Source organism: Diabrotica virgifera, chromosome 5, assembly GCF_917563875.1.
Source record: "Diabrotica virgifera virgifera chromosome 5, PGI_DIABVI_V3a".
NCBI lineage: Eukaryota > Metazoa > Arthropoda > Insecta > Coleoptera > Chrysomelidae > Diabrotica > Diabrotica virgifera.
In genome coordinates this window covers 78347071-78373709 of record NC_065447.1, presented here as the reverse complement: position 1 = coordinate 78373709, position 26639 = coordinate 78347071, and positions in this window count along the sequence as shown.

Sequence of the window (26639 nt, the reverse complement as noted above, 5' to 3'; positions counted from 1 at the left end):
CAAGGCTTCCAAATTCTGGAATAGGTACCATGAATAAATGGAAGGTGTGCAATAAATCAATTGGTTACATTAGGTCTGGTTTATAGCCAATTGCTTAAAAAAATATTAACCGTTCTAATGTACTTCGTTTCTGTTTTCTGTAATGTACAACCTAACCTATGAGGTATGAGTCATCATCATCATCATCATCATCAATGGCGTTACAACTCTTGATGAGTCATTGCCGCGTTTACTATTGCCTTCCATGTTTGTCGATCCTGTGCCATCATTTTCCATTGTCTCAGTCCCTGTTTTTGCCAGACCTTATATGACTGCATCTTTCCACATTTTCCTAGGCCGTCCTATAGACCTTCTCCCATCTGGCCTTTCCAAAAACACATCGTTTATAAGGCGATTGTAGTTAATGCGTATCACATGCCCTACCATCTGAGTCTATTAGCCTTTATACAGATATCTGACTAGATTTTCATTTCCGAAGAGACTCTAACTCGTTATTATATCTGCGCCGCCATTCGTTTGTCACGCTGTCTGTGCAAGGGCCATATATCATTCGAAGGGTTTTACGTTCCTACACCGGCAATTTATTTACTTACTTCTCTTTTTGTTAGCGTCCATGTTTCGCTGCCATACGCGGCTGCTGGTCGTATTATGGTATTATATATTTGGAGTTTTGCACCTCGTGAGAGAAGTTTCAACTTTATTAGATGTTGCATTGCAAAGAAAGACCTGTTTCCTGCCATTATTCGCGTTACTACTTGAGATATGAGTAGGTATTCTTCTTTATCTTATTCAAGCAACTAATACGTTCAATGTCTAGAGCTTTAGTATTTTTCTATCTATTCCTTAGATTTACGGATTAATTTCTAGCTTGACGTTGAAGTTTTACGATTTAACTAATATGAATGTTGACTCTGAATTATATCTCTTCTTATTTATATTTTTGGCCCTGCCGAACTAGTGCAGCCGATAGGTGAAACAATTGTGAATTTAATGATAGAAGTATATAATTTGGACCACATAGACTACACGTATAAAGGTTCAAATTTAGATATGAGGCCATCTCAGATTTTGCCTTTTACAAAAATGGCGGGCATTCAAAATGGCGACTATACATATGTGATTAATAGCACGATAACTTTTGAACGAGACGTCAGATTTCAACCAAATTTGGTGTATAGGTTCTTTTTTTGATGAACACAATCGAGATCTTGAACCGGAAGAATCGGTTTACCAGAAGTTGTGTTTTTACTGTTTTTTTTTATGTAAAAAGATGTTGTTTCTTTTTCAATTCTTTCACCCTGTATATATAAATTTTTCAAAAAGGTAATACCGCCATTGAAAAGAGTGTAAAACTATTTTTTAGGAAATATTTTGAACGTTTTAGTTATGTTAATTACCATTTAATAAATGCATAACGTATGTTCACATGCACCTATATACTATGGGCGACAGATTCATTTTGAATGCCTGCCATTTTTGTAAAAGACAAAATATGAGATGGCCTCATATCTAAATTTGAATTTTTGTATGTGTAGTATGTGTGGTCCAAATTATATGCTTCTACCATTAAATGCACAATAATTCTTATATTATTATTTGCACGAATCTGCCGCACTTATTAGGTATCTACATGTGGAGATACGTTATGCGTTTATTAAATGGTAATTAATATAACTAAAGAGTTTAAAATATTTCCTAAAAAATATTTTTACGCTCTTTTCAACGTAGGTATTAACTTTTTGAAAAATTAATATATACAGGGTGAAAGAATTGAAAAAAACAACATATTTTTACATAAAAAATCAGGGAAAACACAACTTCTGGTAAAGCAATTCTTCTGGTTCAGAAGCTCGATCTTATACATCAAAAAAAGAACCCATATACCAAATTTGGTTGAAGTCGGACTTTTCGTTTAAATGTTATCGGGCTATTAGTCACATATGTATCGTCGCCATTTTGAATGGCCGCCATTTTTGTAAAAGGTCAATCTGAGATGGCCTCATATCTAATTTTGAACCTTTATATGTGTAGTATATGTGGTCCAAATTATATGCTTCTAACATTAAATGCACAATTCTTATAATATTTGCACGAATCTGCCGCACTAAACCTAAATATACAATAGACAATAGTTATTTATGAAACATTTCGTGAAGTATGCTTTTTCCGAACGCACAGGATGTTTAGAGCACGAGCGACAACGGAGCGAGTGCTATACATCGCGTAAGTTCGCAAAAAGTACTTCACGCACAGTTTCATACAATATTTTATCTATGATGAACAAATAAAAAAACTGTAACCCTTCGTCACTGGAATTTATTTCTATTCTACAATTTTTAGAACTTTGACATTTAAAAATTCTAACTTCTTTCAAACCACAAAACTGTCAAAACTTTTGTCGTAATTTATTGCTCATTATGTCATGTCATCACCATGTCAACGCGAATGTTAAGGATATTTGATTATATGAAAGTGTGTCAAAAACAGTGCGAAAAAGTAAGTCCCATTTAAAATACATTGTTACTTCAAGCAACTTTAAACACTTCACGCACTGCTTATAATGACAGTTTTCACAAACTAAAAACTTATACATAATTATGACATAGGTAGATAAATATATTTTTAAATGAATGTTTCTGTTCAACCGTTTTCTAAATAATATCTGAAATTAATCTTGGTAATGGATTCTTTAAGAAAAAGTAAATCTATTTATCGTAATCAATCTTTTATTGCTTTCGCTATCTTCAGTATATCATTTAATTCGATCACTTCCGCCAATTTTCAGATGATAAATCAGAACATTTTTGTGGAACATAAAAAATACATAATGCTATCAAGTGTAATAAGTGGAGTGGTCTTATTTCAATTCAAGATAAAAAATTAATAGGGTGATGAGTGATGAAACCATTTATCTGTCATAAACAAGATGTATTATAGATACAAGAAATACATGATCAATACTAAATTACCTTTTTGCTTCAATTGTAGATTGTAGTATAAAATAGAAAATTGCCTTGAAATGCTTAGTAACCATTTTTAATACTCTATAGTTTTACGTCATCATTATCGTCAAGATGTTAATCGATTTATAGGTGTGACCATTGACATGTTTTATCGGTAATAAAACGGATTAAGATTAAATATATTATGATAGTTTGTGAATACTTTTAGTTGAGAACCTGATAAAGGAATGTTAATTTTAAGTTTAATACCCATTGATGAAATGATTTTAGTTTATAATATCCGTAAATCAGTCTTTTATATTTTACTCTTCCTCTATCTTTTCTTCTTCGTAAGGATGTAGTGGAGTCATGTACTTACGTAATTTGTTTAACTATTTCTGTCCAATTATCTCGCTCCTGTGAGTGTCGTTTTGCATAGAAGAATAAATCAACCATGTCCTTTATATGGTCCGACCATCGTACTGGAGACTTCCCCTAGATCAGTGATGGGCAAAGTACGGCCCGCGTACATGGTCCATCGACATGGACAGTAAATAGCATTAACACAAAATTCACAATTCTGGCTCTCCTATAGAATTTCTTGAATTTTGCGGCCCTCCATTAAATAAGTATGCCCACCACTGCCCTATATCTTTTGCCCCCTACGTTCACTACGTTGCCTTCAACTATCATTGTCATTAGTTCTATGACTTCTCTTCTTTAGTTATATGGCCAAAATATATTGTTATATTTTGGTTGTATTTATGTTGAGTCCAGTTTCTATATTTATTAAGTTCTTCTCAGTATCATCATCATTGATTGGCTCTACAACCCCTGGTGAGTCTTGGCCTGTTCCAGAATCAGCTTCTATTCCTTCCTTCCATATCCTTTCCTTGGTTTTCCAATTTCGTACTCTTGACACTTATAAGTCGTCTTCCACCTGGTCCTCGTGTTCTGGGGCTGCCTCTTTTCCACTCCAGCCGGTCTTTGATTATATGTAAATGTGTTTTAATGGCTCAATCTCGTTCATTTTCTCTAAGTGGTCTAGTCACTCATTTGTGAACCTAGATATATGAAGTTTCTTACTCCTTCGAAAGTATGTTTCAACCATACAGGGTGATTGATTAATGGGGTAAAGCTCAATAGATCCGCTATAGTAATAGACAGCAATAAAAGTTAATAACAAAAATTGTAGCCAATTTTGAGCTTAACATTTTAAAATTAATTAGAATGTGACAACATCGTGGCAGACCAAACGTATGTTTTTTTTAAATAGAACACCCTTCCCCATAACCTTCTTAACTTTCCCATTACAAAAATATAAGGGTCTGTTAAGTTATACAGGGTATTTACAAAGTTATAGCCAATTTTCTATGAAAACCGTAAAAGTTCAGCTCCCTGTATAAATAAAAATAAGCACAACGGCAATGGTTTATTAATGCCATATTTTTTACTTAATGTCAAAATTTTTAAAAATGATTGCTAAACATTGCTAATTTTCTTTTTATCGAATACAGGGTGAGTTCAAACGCAAGTACATTATTTTCTCAGTAATTTGAAATGGAACACCCTGTATTTTATATCGCTATTAAAAAGTACCATTATCGTGCTTTAATTTGTATACAACATTCCCTATGTCTAAATTTATTAGTTTTCGAGATATTTTCATTTTTCAATGGACCCGTAGCGTGGCCACCCATATCACCAAAATTGAATAAACTGGACTGAATTTTTTGGGGTTACGTTAAGAATGCAGGTTATAAAATGCCTCCAACAACAAGATATAAGAAGCAAAATAGAATACAAAGTGTATTTCGAATTGTTAATTTACAAATGCTTCGTAATGTATGTAACTCATTCACTCAACTCATTTTGAACACCTTCTGTAATTAAATATATAAAATATTTTACTAAAAGTAGCTTTTAATGTTTTCAAAATGTGGTATTTTGTGTTCATGTTTTTTTTTTGTAAAATTTTTTACTGATAAATTATTTTTGTTCTTTATTTGTTACATTGTTACATTTACATACAAAAGTAGTTTTTAATTGTGTTCACAAAATTTTGTATTTCGTGTTTGTGTTTTATTTTGTAAAATTTATTACTAATAAATTATTTTTCTTTCTTTATTTGCTACATTGATACATTGATTAGCAGATTGATAATCAGAAATCTTAAATTATCAGTTTTAAAAAATTCAGTCATGGCTTACTTTTATATTTCATAAATAAAAAATAAGTCTGTCTAATTGGTTTATGCCAAAGCCAATTATAAATTTAAAAAAAATGGCTTACTAAATTGGGAAAGATTTAGACCCCTAATTAATAATTTGCTCTAAAAAATGAAAATATCTCGAAAACTAATAAATTTAGACATGGGGAATATTATACAAAAATTCAAGTACGGTAACGGTACTTTTTCATAGTGACATAAAATACAGGGTGTTCCATTTAAAATTACTGAGAAAATAATGTACTTGCGTTTTGACTCACCCTGTATTCGATATAAAGAAAATTAGCAATATCAATCATTCTTAAAAATTTCCATAATCAACAAAAAAATTTTTATTTATACAGGGAGCTGAACTTGTTACGATTTTCATAGAAAATTGGTTATAACTTTGTAAATACGCTGTATATCATAACAGACTTTTATATTTTTGTAATGGGGAAGTTAAGAAGATTTCGAATATAAGATAAAATATAGAGTGTCCCATTTAAAAAAACATAAGTTTGGTCTGCCACGATGTTATCGAACACCCTGTAACATTCTAATTAATTTTAAAATGTGAAACTCAAAGTTGGCTACAATTTTGTTATTAACTTTTATTGCTATCTATTGCTATAACTATAGAGGATTTATTAAGCTTTACCCCACTAATCAATCACCCTGTATACTTTGTTTTACTGGTATTAACGTGTAGCCCCATTCTTTTTGCTGCTGCTTCCAATGCTGTGAACGATTGGATCAGGGTCGCCTTTCTACTTGCTAAGATATCGATGTCATCCGCATAGGCTAGTATTTGTATACTCCTAATATCCTCTTGTCATTCCACATTATCTAATAGCTTTCTGTAGGGCCTAGAGACTAGGGCAGTGTTGAATAGGAGCCACTATAGGCTATCTCCCTGTCAGAATCGTATTTGTGTCTGGAAAGTTCTTGATACTCCCTTCTGCACTCTAACTTTACACTGGACTGTTGAGAGGGTTTCTTTCACCAATTTCATTAAGTGTATTAGGATACTGAATTCTACCATGGCTTTGTACAGTGGGCTTCTATCTTTAGATGTGCTATCATAAGCACATCTAAAATCCACAAACCAACGGCGGATCCAGCAACCTTGCAAGGATGGGGCAATGAAATAAACATTTTCTCGTCACTCGCGTACGCAGGATTCTTTTTCGGTATGGGCTGTTACTTTATTTTTCTTCATGTACCATGTCCTTTCAGAACGTTGTTTACTATCATAGCTATCTTAATTTTATTCACTGCCACCCTAAATCAACCACGAAGTGCTTTTTCGTCCTGGACTGCGTTTGCCTTCTATTTTCACTTGCATAATATTATGTAGCAACCTATATTATTTGAAACTTCTCATTACATGTCCAAAATACTCCACTTTTCTCTTCTTGATGCCTTCTATAATCTCAGTAATCTTGCTGAGACGTTCTAGTATTGTGGAGTTTCGAATCTTCTTCACCCAAGATACTTTTAAAATTCTTCTATATAACCACAACCACATTTCGAAAGCCTCAAGGCGATATAGGTAAGTAGATCGATTTTATTCACAGTTAAAGACTCGACACCATACAGTAAGACCGAGAACGCGTACTTTGGAGAAGGAATTCTGTTTTATGTTTCATTCCTCTATTCAGTTATCAACAGGACACAAAACTCACTATTTATTTTCAATCGTAATTACCTCTTTCTTAAAAAAGGCGACATCAGGCGAAGTCTCAAGGAGGGGGCAATTGACCCCATTGACCCCCCCTTGGATCCGCGCCTGCCACAAACAAATCATCATCCAGCCTCAAAAGTCCACTGCTGAACATAGGCCTCCTCCCCTCGTTTCCAACCCCATCTATCCTGCGCCGCCCTCATCCAGTTTTTATTTACCTTTCTTAAGTCGTCAGTCCATCTTGTAGGCGGTCGACCGACGCTTCTCTTGTCTTCTCTTGGTCTCCATTCCAATAACCTCTTCGTCCATCGCCCATCTGTCATTCTGGCTACGTGTCCTGCCCATCTCCACTTCAACCTGGCTATCCTCTCGATGACGTCAGTCACAAACAAATGGTAAGTATCAATTCCATACTCATATGTTTTTTCCCAAGCTTGCCTTAGAGGGAATATTTGATTGATACGACTTTTCTTTGCGAAACCCACACTGGTCCTGATCGATCCCTGGGTGTGAAAAGTGTTTTTCCTTTTCCCATCCTTGCTCGTTTTGGTTTCGTGATAATCTCGCTGCTTGTTAGGATTAGATAGTTTTTAGTTTAGGATTTGGTGCTGGCTAAATGGGCATAGCTCCCAAGGGCAAAAAAACCACACTGGTACTTGCCTACTATGTTTTCACAATTTCCCGTTAGTCGAACGTAAGTAGGCCAGTATTTTGTAGGTCACGTTTCACGTTTAGGAGAGTAATTCCTGTGTGATTGTCACAAATTGTTTGGTCTCCTTTCTTGTGAATAGGTACAAAATTATACCTACGTTCCAGTCTGCTGGTAGTTTAACTTGCTTCCAAATCAGTTAGTTCTACCAGCCTACTTATACAACAGGTAAGATTTTTTGCGCCATGTTTTAACAGCTCAGACAGAAGGAATGCCATCTGCTCCAGGAGTTTTGCTTTCTTTCAATTTTTGAATTGCTTTGATGACTTCTACCTCTGTTGGGATACTATCTTTCTCTATTTCGTGGTCTATGCCTTCGAAATGGTATAATACCAATTATACCCATTATTCACTAGAGATACGAAGCGGCAGGAAACAATGTGTCATAATTAGGGAGCGGATTTCTTCTTCTTCTTCAGGTGCCATCTCCGCTACGGAGGTTGGCAATCATCATAGCTATTTTAATTTTTGAGGCAGTAGCTCTAAATAGTTGTTTCGAGCTGCATCCAAACCACTCTCTCAGGTTCTTCAACCATGAAATTCGTCTTCTTCTTCGGATTTATGGAGCGGATTTATATGCGAGCAATTCTGATAAAATATGCACATACATATGCAGTAAAAAATTACGAAGTATGCGCAAGATATGCACAATAATTTAAGAAAATGTGTATTTTGAGAATTCACATATTTATCTACATAACAATAAAATAAATATATCGATTTTCCCCTATCTTCTTGATTTTTGAAGTTATACTTCTTTACCGGCGATATGAGGGTGAATTTTTATATGTTAAAACCTATGATCCCGGCGCATGCGCATTATAACTTTGTTCTGATTGGATGTTCAAATGACATGTCAAAAATTATTCAATATGGCGGCTGTGCCACAGCTGTAGTTTGATTATTTATGGTTGTTGCGTTTTAAAATTTGTGTGAAAAGAAACAACAAACAAAAGTTAGTTAATAGTTATACTGCCTTTTTAAATAGTTTTCATATACCTATATTTTTGGACTTTTGGACTATTTTGGACAAGGAAAACTCATTCTAATTTGGTAAGTAGTTTTTATTATAATCATATTGTAATTATACATTTGGATTAGGTTGAAATACAGTAGAGCGTCGATTACCCTAACTAATTGGGGGACATAGGTGTTCGGAAAACCGATTTGTTCGGATAATCGAACTACAATATATTGATACATATTTATAGTCATACATATTTATCCACAAGTGAATAAAAGCCATATTTATATAAATACCTACATATTTATATATATCTTGATAATGACAACTAGCAACTAAACAAAAAGTGCAGTCTTTGCAACAACATAATTATTTTTGGATACAATATTGAAGAAAATTGAAGATATTTTAAGCATCAATTACTAACGCTTGCTCGGTATTCGAGTGCGGGACGCGGGAGTCGATAGTTCGAATAAGCGGTCGTTCGGTTGATCGACGTTCGGATAATCGACGCTCTACTGTACATTTATTTTCTCAAAAATGGGGATTTTAGAGAGAAATCCCAAATTAGGTCCGATTTTTATTTTTAAATTATGATTTTTTGGCGTAGATTTATTTATCTAGTAGGTATGTAATGCTTTGATTGACATACTTAATTTGATTACCAACAAAAGTTCTACTAATCTTCATCTAATATATTGTTTTCTTACTGTTTTGTTATATTTTAATATTTTCTTCCACAAAATTTAAACTACATAATTTAATTATATTCAAAACAACTGTCAAACAGTAAAACGTTCAGTTACCCTATTTTTCCACATGACAAATAATGTGGAATTGGACGAGTGAGTCTAGGCTTCGATTACGAATCAAAGCGCCCCGAAATTCACGGGTTCGATTCCCGATGCAAGTTTTTATTTTTTTATGCATTTTATGATTGTAAGTATATTTGTTATATAATTTTTTTTTTTCAGAAAATGCGTATTTAAAATTTTTGCCAACAATTATTATCGTTCAGAAATCATTTTTCTTTGTGGCATTTTTCAATGTGTTTGTGTGCGTTTTATTCTTTTATTTTTTTAAATTTTTGGTATTATCTTAAAAATCACATAATATGTAGTAGAAGTATAACTTCTTACGTGCGTACAAAGTACACACGCATTCTTTTTTTATGGTATCGTTGTAAATTTGAGGTAAGTTAAGTACGTAATTTTTTCTCAATGTACTTTCATCGGAAACACTTTTCTTGGAATATATTTCCAAAAAAACTTTTAAACATAGGATTTTCCAGTTTTTCAAAGGTATGTTTGCACAAATCATCGCCTCGCATAAATCAGAATTAAATTTGTAGTGTTCATTGGATAAAGTCATCAAGGATTGTCTACTGCCAATGGTTAACTGTTCAACTTTCGATTCGCTCATTTTCTTGCATTTTGACTTATGTAGTTTGGTCCCGACGTGTTGTGTAGCCGAAAATTTTCGCTGAGTTGGTATCTACGACAATAACACATACTTTTCCAAACTGTTGAAACTTAGATGTTGAGAAAACAGCCAAATATTATTTATTAAAGAAAAAAGAGGAGGAAAGCAATCTTAAACTCACCATTTTACTACATGCTTTGCAGAATAATTGGTGTAAAGAGGCTGGGGATAGGTTCTGATCCGGGAATAAACCAGGCTAGAATCTTTCGGCATATTGCACTATTCACAAACAGAAGTAAATACTTTTACACAAAAACTAAACATTCACGATTTACGGGATCTGATTTAAATCATATTTTTTAAATTTCCGTTAAAGAATCGTAAAACGATGCCGATGTTTAGAGGTGTAAATATTCTCTTAACCCGGCATTGGTCGCTAGGTAGATTGTTACGTGAGTGGTCGCGCGTGAGATTTTCTCTCACATATCCAAATTTTGCCTTTTTTTACAAAATAAAATTTTTAAAACAGCTTTTAAACTTTTTTTATTAACTAATAATAAGAAAAAATAATATAACATAATATAGATAATAATATAATAAAATAAAAAGAAATAATCGGAATTAAACCAATATTAATCAATCTCCGTATCTTGATAATTTACGGCACAGCACACAAATATAACAAGAATGCTCTGGAAAAATTGATTGATGACAATAATTACAATTTTTTTTACATTATTTCAGGTTCTAAGTGCCAAAATAAAATTAATTTTTATGTACAGTTCGTAACGCGGGTGGTCACTTGATGAGAGAATGTCTCACTTGAAGCGCGCTGACTCAACAATTGGGTGATATTAGGTCAACTATCTAAGCGGACGAGTCTATTAGATTGTCGAGGTCGAGAGAGGATAGTTAGGAGACTAGAAGGAACTACAGAGCGTATAATTTCCCAGAAAAAAAATTCTGTGCAATTATCTGAAACCGTGAGAGAAAATCTCATATAGCGACCACTGGCGGGTTAACAGTATAGTAGGGTATTTAACATCCTACAATCATTTTATGACGGCGAACTATACGCACTTTGTGGGTAAAGATCGGGTGTTTTCTAAGAAAAACCGAAAAGGTAGTGAATGAGCCGACTTCGGGTAGTTCTCGAAAAGTTATGACAACATGTGCGGGGAAATATTTTGTGTAAAATTAAAAAATTTTAGAATTTTTTCGTTTGGGCAAAAATGTTTTAAATAGACACATAATATGCACGTTTCTTTAAAAATATGCAAAATTTGGTAAAGTTCTCAAATATGCGAAATATGCAAGCAATATGCATTTAGCATAAAATCCGCTCCCTAGTCATAATTATTATACCCTGTCGTCAGTTACGTAGACGGCATTTTTAGTAGAAGATTCGTTCAAATTTGTCTATTGACAATTTAATTTACGATCTATCCAACAGTAAACGAACGTGTTATTTTCCCAATTTAAGTACGCAATGTAAATAATTTTATTGCACATCTCTAGCGGCCTTACGTTGGACAATCAAGATGATTTGTAGGGAACTTAACGAACATTGTAAGAACTTCATATAGCCGATATAAACGATAGCGTTTATTCAATTCTTTCGTGATTTATCACCACAATTTCAAGTCGTGTAAAGCGCTAAGCTGTGCCCATTTTGCGTTGGTGAACGAGGCATGGCTCTGCATGAATAGGATTAGAGGTTATGGGAGACGGTCGATGAATCATGGCCTCTACGGTGTCGGCCGACAGCCAACACGGATGGATGTAATTTATAAACTACTTTAGCGGATGGTAGATGGAAGTGTACGATAAATAGCGCCTGTTTCGTTGGAAAAATAAAAATGGCGGCGGCTATCGTGGATGATACTTGTACTTGGTGGTGATGAACGGCTGGAATTTCTGGACGTTTCATTAACATTACGTAGGACGATGTTGTGCGGTTCGGATAAGGGTAACATTTTTTGAATTCCGTTGATAATGTTGAGGCCGTTATTTGGAATTCGACCCTTCTCTAAGTTACTGCAGCATATCTAATTGCTGTCATATGTAGTATGTGTATCATATAATTATTTTTGTTTGACGTGCAAACAAGGGCGAAGATTACCGAATACAATAGAGATTAAGTGTCTGAATAGATATTTAACACACATTCTCTCGATAATATACTCAACAGAATTCTATAGGGCAGAAATAACTTAAAATCATGGATTCATGGTTCACCAATTTTGTTTTAATTGAAAAATTATGTGCGTTAAAGTGTTCTATACTAAATAAGTTTTCTTATTTCTAGAACTGCTGCTCATGAATCAATAACAAAACAGACTACATTAAAAGAAAAATGCATATAACTAACAACATTTACTTTTGTTGGCAAGGACAGGCCCGTCTTGCCATGGATTTTTCTCAGGGTTTTCATCTCTGCTGTTTTTAGCATTCTCTTTGTTCTATCTGTTTTGTAAATTCTGCCTTTAATTTCTTTCCCGATATTTTTATTTCTCCATTTTGTTTCATTCAGGCATCCTGTGGCTCTATTCACTTGATTTTCCACTTCTTTTTTGAACTTTCCATAGCTAGATGGTGTGGTGCCTAGATATTTAAACTCGCATCATTTGTTGACCTATTTCATTGTTGACCTATTGTTGCAACTAGTATCTGACCCCCAGCTGCAATTTATATAGTAGATTTGCTGTTATAACCAACCATGCATTTTTCACCCATGATCAGGTTGATTAATAGAAGGCTCAGGGAATCCCCCTATCGTATCCCATTGCCAGCTTAAATTGGGTTGATTAGTTCTTCTTCTACTTTTACTTTTATTGTTTTGTTCTGATAGACAATTTCAATCGTTTTGATCATCACAAGAGGTATTCTCTCTTGTGTACAATAAGTAGATAACGAAACATAAATATGCCGGTTTGTTGTATTCTAATGATTTCTGTTGCGCTTGTTCCATTATAAATACAGCATTGGTGAATAATATTCCCAAATCTGTACATGACCGGTCGACAGGTGTTATTTTAGATCAAATTCCTGTATAGGATAGGTTATATCAGTGCAATGGACCGTGATAGTGTGACGTCAAAACGTCAAAAATTTTCCAAACACGTTGTGTCTAGGTATACGTTAACGTGTACGCAAATAAAAAAGTTAGGTAGAATTAAAGGTCATAACAAATATTTTTCTATCAAACAAACACTAAACATATCAAAATAGCGTGTATCAAAATATACAGTTACTGCCCACGCTAAATAGTCACTAGCTTGATGAAGTTTAACTTTTTTATTTGCGTACATTTTAGCGTGTACCTAGACACAACGTGTTTGGAAACCTTTTTTTGACGTTTTGACGTCACTTCTATCGCGGTCCATTGCAAGAGACAATACAGCAAGAACAGTGTAAGTCAAACATCTTCCTTATTCATTGTTCTTAAACTGAATTAATCAACTATTTCTAATGGGAATAAGCCACAATTTTACCAAAAAAAAATGATTTTATTAACTTTTATTATGGAGAACAGTGCCTACGTTCCTTCCGATGAAGGCTCCAATAAGAGCCGAAAATCGCGATTCAAGGGACTGGACTGCACTCCGTATTCTAATTGAAAAGTAAGATTGTTTTGCCTTCGCATTGCAGCTGAATTAAAAATAAAATTTTTATTTTATTTTTATATTGGTCTTTACTCCTTCGAGTAACTAGGTCCATTTTCTGTTGGAATTTACCAGCTGAACAGACGGGGTCGTGAATTGTAAGTTTTTTGAATTCCCTCTTGTCTTCTTCGCTTCAGCATCCATTTGCTTGCAAAGTTTAGAAGCCTTGGAGGTGTTACCAGGAAAGTGTACCAATAAGTTTTCAATTCAAAAATCTTTTAGTAATATTTTTAATATTTTCAATATTAATAATTTACTATTAGGATTGAAAACTACTTCGTCCTACTTCGTCGGATTTTATTAACGTTTCGAAGCCCAAATCGGGTTTCTTTGTCAAAATACAAAATACTACTAGAATAAACAAAAATGTTGTTGCTAAGTAAAAAAATTCTTTTAATAATTTATTTAATCTGACTCATTTATACTGGCAATTCAGACGTATATTATACATTTTAAAGTAGAAGACTTTAAAATGATATCGCCAATATTTATGAGTTGCGTTCCTGGGACGACTTTACTAAAAGATAGTTCATTCGATTACATGAAATCAATCCCAACTCAAGAATATCCGTCACAAAAAAATCATAGCATGTGATCTGTCTTTAAAAAGACAATCAAATGCAACGATGACGGCAAAATTCTTTTTTTAAATTTAAATTTAAATTTTTTCCTGGTTTTCCCTCGTGATTCACTATGAAATCTCTAACGCGAGAATTTTACCGTCATCGTTGCATTTGATTGTCTTTTTAAAGACAGATCACATGCTATGATTTTTTTGTGACGGATATTCTTGAGTTGGGATTGATTTCATGTAATCGAATGAACTATCTTTTAGTAAAGTCGTCCCAGGAACGCAACTCATAAATATTGGCGATATCATTTTAAAGTCTTCTACTTTAAAATGTATAATATACGTCTGAATTGCCAATATAAATGAGTCAGATTAAATAAATTATTAGAAGAATTTTTTTACTTAGCGACACCATTTTTGTTTATTCTAGTAGTATTTTGTATTTTGACAACGAAACCCGATTTGGGCTTCGAAACGTTAATAAAATAATTTTTTTGGTAAAATTGTGGCTTATTCCCATTAGAAATAGTTGATTAAAAAAATGCCACAAGGAAATACCTTCAGAACAACATTAAACTGAATTAGATTAGAAATAATACAGAAGACAACAAAACATCTTGAGAAATGTCAGCCCATAAAGTATCGAAGCGAAGATCGGTGGGATATGCTCATTTTATCAATGAAATTCGATACTTTTATGATATTCCAGAAGCGGCTACAGATAAAATGTTTTAACAACTCATTAATCATTCCGAATTAGTGGATGGATATTAGTACAGTTAAAATAATTAAGACGATAATGATTTAATGAGTGAAATTTCAAGTTTTTTCTACTTTAATGACAAAAAAGCAAGCTCATTAGCAGAACCCAATTAAAAATTATTTTGCACATCATATTTGAAACATTATTTGGTTGAAAAATCTCATTTTTGTTGGCAAAAAAATATATTAATTTGTCTGGACTAAATTACAGTTCTGTTTATCTTAAGAGAGATACGTTACTATCAACATTAACACAGTGTTGCCAAACTGAATTTTGTTATTTTGAGTGTACATTTTCCCAGCGATCTCCGAGGGTACTTAGTAAGAATGCTGAAAAAGGGAGAACCACAAAACGTAGTATAGTATGCACAAAAAGAAAAAACAACGCAGAATAAACTAAAAATCAGGATTGCATGAAGAAACGTGCCGTGCAAATGAGTAATCGAGTTTGGGTCAGAACAAATGACAGTTCAGATGAAAAAAATTGAAAACGTCTAGAAAAACCTCTAAAAAAAGATATCGGTCTAGAAGCTATTGTTTCAATTTCAACTAATTTAAAAATTAAGAATCAACTAAATAGACTTGACTAAATGAGAAGTCCTAAATCTGAAGACCTCTGCCGTGGAACCCATTTCTCAGTACAACCTTAATATCTCCCTTCTACAATTTACAAGGCCAGTAGACGACGAATAAAGGAGACGACGGGGACTCTATAATATGCAGTCACCTTCCATCCATTGGTTTAGGTAAAAATTGCAACGAAAGTTGGTTCCGTGTACTCACAATATGAGTAAACTGAGAAAATGAAAGATAGATTATGTTTCATTTTGGTTCAGAGATGATCAATCTTCCCCTTACGCACGTTTCACTCCCTTCAGAGAACTTTTTCTTCTTGTAGTGCCTATCCGTTTCGGATGTTGGCGACCATCATGGCAATCTGCAGTTTGCACACTGCTGCTCTGAAAAGATTTGTAGTGGTTGTGTTGAACCACGTTCGTAGATTTTTCAGCCAGGAAATCCTTCGCCTTCCTGGTCCTCGCTTTCCCTCTACTTTTCCCTGCAAGACCAGTTGCAGCAGTCCATATCTCTCACTGTTCCTCATGATGTGACCGAGGTATTCGATTTTGGCTGTTTTTATTTTGATTAACAGCTCATTTTCTTTTTTCATTCTCAGCAAAACACCCTCATTAGTAATGTGGTCGGTATAAGATATCTTCAGGATTCGACGATAAAGCCACATCTCAAAAGCCTCAATTTTCTTGCAGGTGGCGTCTGTGAGAGTCCACGACTCAACTCCGTACAACAGTATAGGAAATATATAACATCGTAGTAATCTGACTTTCATGGGTATCGACAAATCATGACATTTGAACAACTTTGCCATTTTTTGAAATGCAGATCTTGCTTTCATTTGCTTGATTCTTGCTTGATTTTGCAGAGAACTTCAGAGGGGCTATATGATCCCCTCTGATCTTAACAAAAATGAAACATTTTCATTTAAATAGACCGGAGTTCATTTTTTGTAAGCAATTTATAATATTCATAATATGGTTTCTTTAATCACCTGCCTCTATATATAAACTAACGGACAATTCACACACAAATTAAAGAATTATGCGTTATGTCTAATGCATTCGATTCTAAGCAAAATAAACTCAGTTGGGACTCGTTGTGGCCGACAAAACACGCCTTCTCATGAATAAAAAAACATCCATTTACATCTACATACATCCACACAGATCATTAAAACGTTTATGGTAAAAGAACTCGAAACTAACATCGACATCACCGTTCGTTGACATTTAGAAAACAACCTTTTTGCTCACGGCCACAAAACTTTCATTATTCATCGCTTACAATAGAACTCGGCCAAATCGTTACTTTTAATGATTCGACTCCTTGGAATTGACTCCTTCAATTCATTAGTTTTATCAATTTCTTCCAAGTGCTACACTACAGAAATACGGCATATTCATGGTGCCTTTGACGCCATTTTCTGTCCGTGTAGGTTGAGACTTGAGACATTCTTTTATTACGAGAAAAAGAAATTTTCGAAACCAAAAAAGGGCAAATAAAAAAGCACTGAAAATAAGTTATAACTTTTTCGATTTCTTTGTAGCACAGTTCCTATAGGTAAGTGACAAAATATTGTGAGTTATATACCTATATATGGAAAATTTGATGATTCAGACGTGTACGAACTTATCACTTTATAGCCCCCCATAAAATTATTAGACCATCCAACTTATACATACAATACATTCATTTTTTCGTGAATGGGCAATTTTGGAAATAAATCCCGACACAGATCGATTTTTGTTTTTAAATTATGATTTTTGGTATATATATCATATCAGTGACGTCATCCATCTGGGCGTGATGACGCAATCGATCATTTTTTTAAATGAGAATAGGGGTCGTGTGCTTGTTCGTTCGAAAGGTTATTCAATTCTTTATCCAGTAATATAAACATTAACATAATTATTTGTAGAGGGTGTCCAAAAATATTTTTGGAATCAAATTAATTAACACAAAAAGAAGATGGTATGTAATTTATTTAATTCAAAATACTATACTTAGAAAACATACAAAAAGTGTGAGAGCAGGTCAAGCGGCAAGCGGCTTGAACATTAAATTTAAGCGAAATGCAATATATTTCTCAAATAAACATTTTTTTTCCATTTTCTGGAAGCAGTAAAATGAATTTTGAATTAAATAAACTACATACATTCTTCTTTTTCTGTCAATTAATTTAATTCATAAAAGATTTTTTACACCCTGTATAAATAATTATTTTATTGTTTATATTACTGAATAGAGAATTGAATAACCTTTCAAATGAGTTAGCACACGACCCCTATTCTCATTTAAAAAAATCATCGATTACGTCATCACTCCCAGATGGATGACGCCACTAGTATGATAGATAGATAGAGGCCAAAAAATAATAATTTAAAAATAAAAATCGATCTGTTTCGGGATTTATTTCCAAAATTCCATTCGAGAAAAAAATGAATTATTCCATATATTTGCACCATACTGTATGTATACCATATACAAGACCATCGAACTGAATTATAGAACAATAACTTGCAATTTATTGGTACTAAATCTGACACTTATTGCATGAAATTTGAGTCAGATGTACCTAAATCTTGACTAATCTAAACAGTGGAAAATTTATAGCGATATTATATTTCAACTATCAACAACTTGTGTCGAAACATCTATATCGATGTAAACATTTGGATGCTACTCTACTTTTGACACTTATGTGGTGAAGACAAGATGGGTGATAGATAAAAGAGTTTGAACTCTAAGTGGAACAATTAATTAATTTGTATAAAAATGTAAACATGCGATGTAAACATGTATTATGGGATGTTACAGGGCAATTTAAAAGGATAGATTAAACAAGACACTTAATTGCTTTTCGGAATTTGGTAAGTATCTTGCTTCGATACAGGTAATGGAACAATTTTACGTTTAACTTTTTTGGAATTAGCACTCAGCAGGTTGCAATTCAGGAGCGTCATTTGAAATTTTGATAGGGGGGGGGGCAAGCATTATATATACAATACATTTATAAGCAAACATTATACAAAACTGATCTATTTTTTGTAAATTTCAGTAATTTTCAGGGTCAGGGGGCAAATGCCCCCCTGACCCTATCAAATGACGCCCCTGTTGCAATTATGCATGTAATGCAAAATAATATACCGTATTTACACTCAGTCCTGTTGTACAGGGAATTGGGCAGCGTGAATGTGTAAATAGCTCACTCGCGCTACTGCTTCTCATGCTACTGCCATTGCACAACAGCGCTCCCTCAAAAGTCGGTTTTCGAGATGGAAGTCAAAGGACTGGCAGCGCGAGCGCGAGTATGTATTCACATTCAACTACACTCTCTCTCTCACTTGCAGCCGGCAAAGCGGCAAGTGAGTAAGGGAGAAAGACTATGCTGTCGTCACATTCCATTCTTGAGAGTAGTTCGGTGAATGAGTTGTGAGGACATTGGCGAGGAACTGATGTGAACACCTCACTCGCGTCGATATCGTATTTCGGGCAATATTTCCGTCAGCGGCAGCAGCAGTGGCAATGGCTGAGTATATATCCGGCAATAGAGAATTGATGGATTCACAATAATGAGCTCAAACATTAGATTGTAGGCACCGTATTTTTCATGTCTCAAAATACCCTCTCTAATTCACACAGAACGTATTTTTTTTTTTCATGTTTAGAATAATTCGTTTTTTCTCCGCCACACTTGACATTTATTTACGGAGATAAGTAGATGCAAAAGTATCTTTTTCTTAATATTTTTTCTTATTACATACTTATAATCATAAGAGAAAATCCCCTCTGTGGCTCAGTTGTAAGAGCCTACCTTTGGATCCAAGGGTTGTGAGTTTGAATCCCAGCTGGGTAGGAAATTTTTCTTTATTAAAAATTAATAAATGAAAATAATTTCTATCCTTGTGGGATCGGTACTCACCGGAGGGACTGCAGACATTCGAATACAATTAGCGTCTCTTTGTAAAGACAAGAAGTCGACTTTACCAAGCAACAAGATATTTATTCAACACACATACACACACACACACACACACTGTTTTATGATGAGGAAACTGGAACAGGAATATACAAAGAATGGGATGGAAATTAACAAGAAAACTGAATACCTAACAACGGAGAATACAGAAATAAAACAACTGAAAATAGACGAAGGTAAACAAATCAGAGGAACAGATAAGTACAAGTATTTAGGTTTTATAATATCCAACAAAGGAACAACTAAGGAAGATATAAAAAATACACTAGGACCTAGGACAACAAGAGACTGCATACGAAAATTGAACCCGATACTGTGGAATAAGAACATCAGCTTAAAAACAAAAAGAAGAATATATAATACCATGACAAGAAGTATCCTCACTTATGGTTGTAAAAATTGGACAATAAATACGAAAACCAAAAACAAAATAAGAGCAACAGAGATGGAATTCCTAAGGAGAAGCTGCAGAGTAACAAGGAGAGATAGAATAAGTAACATAGAGATTAAGAGAAGAATGGGAATGAACTCAGACATAATAGATTACATCGAACAGAAGAGATTAACCTGGTACGGACATGTCAGAAGAGCAGACCAAAATCGTTGGATAAACCGAATAAAACAGAGTGGAGCCCGATAGGAAAAAGAAAGAGAGGCAGACCCCGAAGATCCTTCAGAGATGAAGTGGACGAAGCAATGGAGAGAAGAAACCTACAGGAAGGGGACTGGCAAGACAGAAAGAGCTGAAGAGAACGGTTGAGTGAACGAATACAAAGAAAACTGTGGAAATCCTTAGTACACACACTGCACGTTACACTACAATCTGATTGCGAAATCAACCGTACCATGCCAATGGCCTTAGTTGCCGAGGCATGTAAGCTAAATAAAAAAAAATCATAAGAAAAATCTAGCTGTTAACAAATATGAATCGAAATCATCTTAGAGAATAGAGAATATACAAAAAATGGACTAATTCATTTTTTGGTAACATACAAAATGCCAATCTGTAATATTTTCTAAGCTTGTAATCATAATTAATAAAATACGCTCTTCACATTTTGTACACTCAATTCCATATTAATTCCAATTTAAGTGGTCGGGCTAATAAGAATGGTTTTGATGGACGATGGACGTACATACCTCTCTCAAAAACCAAATTATACAAAGTTTTGCATTGTTAAGTAGAAGCAGAAAGTTATTTGAACGAAATTCGGCGAAATTTAGGTAGTAATCCGTTTTGACTTTTGATGGGGGCTGGTTTCAGATAAGGGTCTGTTCTCTGTTCTGTTGTTAAGTTTCACATACAATACATAAAGTAATGGTTATGTGGGAAGTAATGAAATAACGAGTTGACGAGTAAATGTGAATTAGGTTGTGCAAGATACTGCTCGAATAGAATAGCAGATACGATTCTCAGATGAATAAGCAGATGATTATAATGATGGAAAAATCGGTGAAGAGAAATCTTTTGAAAGGAAAGATATGCAAGAGTTTGGTGAGGCCTGCTTTGGCGAACGATGGTGAAATATGGCCTGTAAAGAGCCTGTCAAATCTTTCTTTATTTTGTTAACCAGTCGATGCACTTGTTCTACAGTTCCATGCTTTTCACGGAAACCAAATTCATCATCATCATCATCAATGGCGTTACAACTCTTCGTCTTTGCCGCGTTTACTATTGCCTTCAATGTTTGTCGGCCCTGTGCCACTAATTCCCATTGTCGCACTCCCATTTTCTCTAGATATTCTTTGACTGCACCTTTCCACCTTTTTCTAGGCCGTCCTACAGACCTTCTTCCCTCTGGCCTTTCCCAGAAACACATTGTTTATAAGGCGATTGTCGTTACTGCGTATTACATGCCCTGCCCATCTTAGTCCATTGGCCTTTATATATCTGACTAGATTTTCCTTTCCGAATAGAGACTCTAACTCGTTATTGTATCTGCGTATCCATTCGTTTGTCACGCTGTCTCTGCAAGGGCCATATATCATTCGAAGGATTTTACGTTCTCACACCAAATTGATGTTCTGGAATTATTTAATCTTTTTCTATTATTACCACTTTTAGCCTTTTCATGCACGTCTTCTCAAAGAGATTGCTGAGTATAGGCAGAAGACTTACAGGCCGGTAGGAAGATACATTTTCTAGCGTTGAAACGAAGAATTGGACTTTCTAAGATAAGATTATCCGAAATTTCATTCAGAATCTTGCCAGAGATACCGGAAGCTTTTTTTATTGAATTTTTTCATTAGGTATTGTTTGTTTTACTTAGTTTTTAGTAAATTTTGTACTGGCTTCATAAGCCAGCGCACGAGTTCGATTTTCGGCACCAACAACGACATTTTCATTTCTAAAAATGATAGATACAAACAATTCACCGTGCTTCGGAGGGAACGTTATTTTGTCGGTCCCCCTGGGCTAGTTGTGCATCGACACTAAAAGCTACTTTAAACAGGATTAAAGATTCAGTGGCGCCGGAACAATTCGAAATGGTCTCCCCGGCAAAAATGCCATACGATATTATTATTATTATTAGTAAATTTTATGGGAGGCACTTCAATTTGAAACGGTGCCGTTAGGAATTTGGTTAATTCTATTTCTTTCTCTGTGAAGAGTGTACAAGGATATGGCATATCTTTTGGAAGCTGCTTGCCAAACAGATCAGCTTTGTATTTATTATCGTTCCTGGCCCAGTTATTGGCATCGTCTTTAATGGGTGGATTATGTTGTTGAGGTCGTTTGAGTTTTCTTGTGGCTTATCAAAGCGAATAATCTGTTGCTTCCGTTGGAGATAGATTTTCTAGATAGGTAAAACTATGAAACATCAAAATTGGTGTAAACGCTAATTAATATTTTCAATCATATATGCAATGAAACCCCTATTAGGGCCGGCGTAGCCGAGTGGTAGTGTGCTAGGCTAGCGTGCCGGTGGTCCGGAGTTCAAATCCTACCGCCGGCAAGAACAACTAGACATTTTTAAAATGTTTATAGGCCCCAGGTCGACTCAGCCTGAATAAAATGAGTACCTTGGGTAAAACCAGGGGTAATAATAGGCGGTTGAAGCGTAGCACTGGCCCTGTTACCTTCTTTGTATACCGTAGGCCCTAGATATAGCAGACTACCCTGCTATACTCCCAAAGCCACGTGAGCGGTATAAAACGGGAGACTATTATTATAACCCCTAATTCCTTTGAATGAAATTGAACGATCCTCCAGAAATGATAATATTATTTTTTGATTCTTCTTCTAAAGGTACTACCTATCTTCTAGAGATGTTGGCGACCACATTGACCCATCTCATTCTATTTAGAACAGCTCGAAATAGATCAGTTGACGTTAGACCAGTCCATTTCCTAAGATTGGCCAGCCATGATATACGTCTACGTCCAGGGCCTCTCTTGCCCTCAACCCTGCCTTGTATAATCAACTGTAAAAGTCGGTATTATTTGTTTAATTAATAAAATGAAAAATCGTTCTCGGAAGAGCTTACGTATTTTTGATCGGAAACTTATGTGGAATGCGTGCCTCGCAAATATTACTTTTAAAGTAACAAAGGTTCTCAAGAAGAACGTTTTTGGCAAAACTAAAATTGGGTGTAAGCGAGATCGTGTCCCGCCCGCTGCAACTTTCGCCGTACTGCAAGACCTCTCCCACTGGATATATGTACTTGTAAGGAGGATCGAGATCTAGAAAATGTCTTTAAGCTGACAGAGCCTCTGTACCTAAAATCTGACGGCTGTAACAACACAATCCATAAAGATACCCACACCCAGACCAGACATTATAGCTACAATACAAGATTTCGCACACTCACTCAAGGTCATAAACGATTATGACAAGCTAACACAAATGAAAATGGCTCAAATTAGAGTAGTTGCTCTAATTTATGATATTTATGAGCCAAAAAAATTAATTTAAGGCTATGGGTACATAATTCGCAAATATTTTACGGCTATCCCTACCTTTTCTGTCTTTACATGGCCAAGTACGTGTAGTAAAATTCACACTGGTATGGATATGTACATATTACTAGAATGTCATTCTACTTGTCAATGTCATAACTAGCTTAAAGAGATGGCTTTTGAATGTTCTTGGATAACTGTTATTTTTTTTATAATTGCAAATTATTAATTCAGTTAATAAATGTGATAATTTTTTCACTAGCTATGTATTCAGTGATTGTAATAATTTATATGTACCTACAACAAAAACTAATACTCAATCGAGAAAAGAGGAAAAGTGTTAAAGTGATTTTTTAATAATATATTGTTGCTATGGAACGCTTACAATTACATAAAATACTTGGATCACAGAATATATCTTGATGTATTCTCTGCTTCTATCTTCCATAAATAATACACAATAAATAACTTTTTATAAAGTTCACCTCTTAAATCAATTATTTATCAAATACACTCTATATCAATATTATTTAATCAACAACTAAAAATATTCCTGATTTATGTCAAATAATTATTTAAAATTGTCACTGATTGTCAGTGTCTGACTGACAATATTCTATTCGACTAAGTGCGTTGTATGACAAAGATAGATTTGGAAAAATTACCACGGACATTGTGTTCATTTTTTTCGAATCCTGAAAAAACCAATAAATATTTTTGAAAAATCTAAACGCAGAATGAAAGACTAAATTATTACAGAGGGCCGAAAGTCCCTTAAAATAAATAAAAAGATTATTTTGAATGAGATATTTGAAATTAAAAATAACACTACATTTTCTCTTAGTTTTTCACCCCTGTAACTTATTAAAATAAACATTATAGAAGTTCTTAGGGACTTTCGGCCCTCGCTAATAACGTAATCTTTCATTCTGCGTTTAAATTTTTTAAAAATACTTATTAGTTTTCTCAGGATTCGAAAAAAATGAATCCCCATTTGAATAGCATGGCAGCCGAAAAAACGTACCGATCCTCTTAAGTGATATTGTCAGCATTTTTAAGGTGGTTTCTTGGGATGAATTTATTTGAAAATATAGATTACTTACCGTTACCACTGAACGATTCGTTCATGTTCATGGCTGACACATCTCTATTATTTACACGGTTTTTTGAATACAGAAACAGTCACTCAGACAGACGGACGGACGTGTTATATGATGCACCTGTCTCCTGGCGGGTAGTGGCATTCTTTAACAACCACATGGTGCCTTATTTGTATGTATATCTAGCCCCCTGAAAGCGGTACTACTCATATACTGCACCAACAGTTTAAGAATAATCTTGAGAATTATTATCTCTACTCTAAAAGTACTGTTCATAATTATTTAACTTAACGTTTTAACTTGAAGAGATAATTTATATAACAGTTTAAAATTGTGTTGTTGTGTTTGAACATAATGGAGAAATTAAAATTTAAAATCAAAATTAATGAAATGTAAAATAGATAAAACTATTGTTTACCAAACTTGAGCTTTTCCCAAAAGCTCAAGCTTTTGCCAAAAGCTTGTGGCCAAACCTGTAAAACTAACAGTAAGAAGATCCAAATGGCCCAAAACCACATTATAAAGGAGATAATAAACATTCTCACCTACGTATCTGAAAGGTTCTTATACAGAGAAACCAAAGAGGTAAGGATGCTAGAAAAATAAAATGAAAAAGCGTACGGAATTTTCACAGGACTAAGAAACAATCTGCATGAAAATCTACGAAACTTACGAACTAAGATCAAAACAGACCAGCAAGGCACTGAAGACCTGCAGTGTGAAGAGAGGAACATGAAAAGGTAGTCACATAGTACAATACGTAACACAACGGGTTGGTATCGCGGTGGGCCTGGCAAGTGAAGTAGTTAGAATAGGTTAGTTAATAAAATGAAATAAGTAGGTTTATGAAAAAACACATACACGAGGCATGTGAGTACACACCTGGGAATGCACGCCTCACCCCCTACTAGGTTAAGTACACTACTTCACACTATTTAATAAACTTTTTTGAGTTTTAGGTTATCCTAATCAGGACAGGAACAAGTCAAACCCCAGTGCGAAGAGCCAGTGACCAAGGTCAAAAACCAAATTCAGTGGCTCGCCGGAATAGCATAGATACATTTGGAGAAGAGGTAATTATAGAGGTTTCATAAGAAGAAAGGTAAACCAGGGAGAAAGGCGCATAAACTAACTCTACTAAAGTGGCATTGTCCCAGAAAGGCCTATCGGATGCTCCATTTCCCAGGGTATCCAAGATCAAAAACAAGCAATGCCTCTCCAACGTTATATCTGCGATTGGAGGTAGCTCGGTGGTCACGGAGGTACCTTCTCAACGAGACATGACCTCTTTGATCTTCTATCACGAGAACACCTTACTCTGAGAGCCTCATGTCCCCTGGAGCTGAATTTACTTTTTTGTATATGCGTGTGTGTCACCCAATCGTTATTGGAAATAATATTAAGTAATTAGGTCAAATATAAATATTACAAACTTTCTTGGGAGGCATTGGTATGTACGTTATTGTATGTCTTATTTCTTTGATCATCTTCCTTGCTTTTATTATATTTATTTCTTAGAGCTTGGCTTTCCTATACATCTTTGGAATTTATGAATTAGCTTCACTTTCTAACCAACATTTTGACGGTCAATCATCCCTCATATTACAAACCTTTCCACTCCTTCAGATGGCAGTTATCACCGTATTTATGCATCGAGACATTGGTAATAGTCCTAATTACCCTTGTTTTTACTTCCTACTTCCAGTAGGTACCTTGGAATCACTTTACTGTAACTATCATTATTTTCATTATGAAACTGTTATAGTTGTTATTAGAACAGTTTTGACACCTGTTTCTTAATGCTTAAATTATTATATTAAAAAATTTCATGTTTCACACTTTTTATTTGTTTGTTTGCATGTTTAATCAAGTCACAAATATTTCCCTAATCAATTAAAATTAAGTGTCTAAACAGTAAACAAATGTCATGATTATTTTTAACGTTTTAATAAGTGAAAACAAGTTTTTTGATCAGTAACGGTTGAGTCGACTTGAAACTGTTAACTTAGCTGAATTATTATGTTTGAGTAACCTCCTTTCAGCCGAGTGTACAGACAGTTTCATCAATCGTCTTCGGTGTGAATGCTCTCTAGGAAATTAACTCTCTCTCGGCCGTTAAGTACTTTGTGCATTTTGCTGCCATACTCGTATATAAA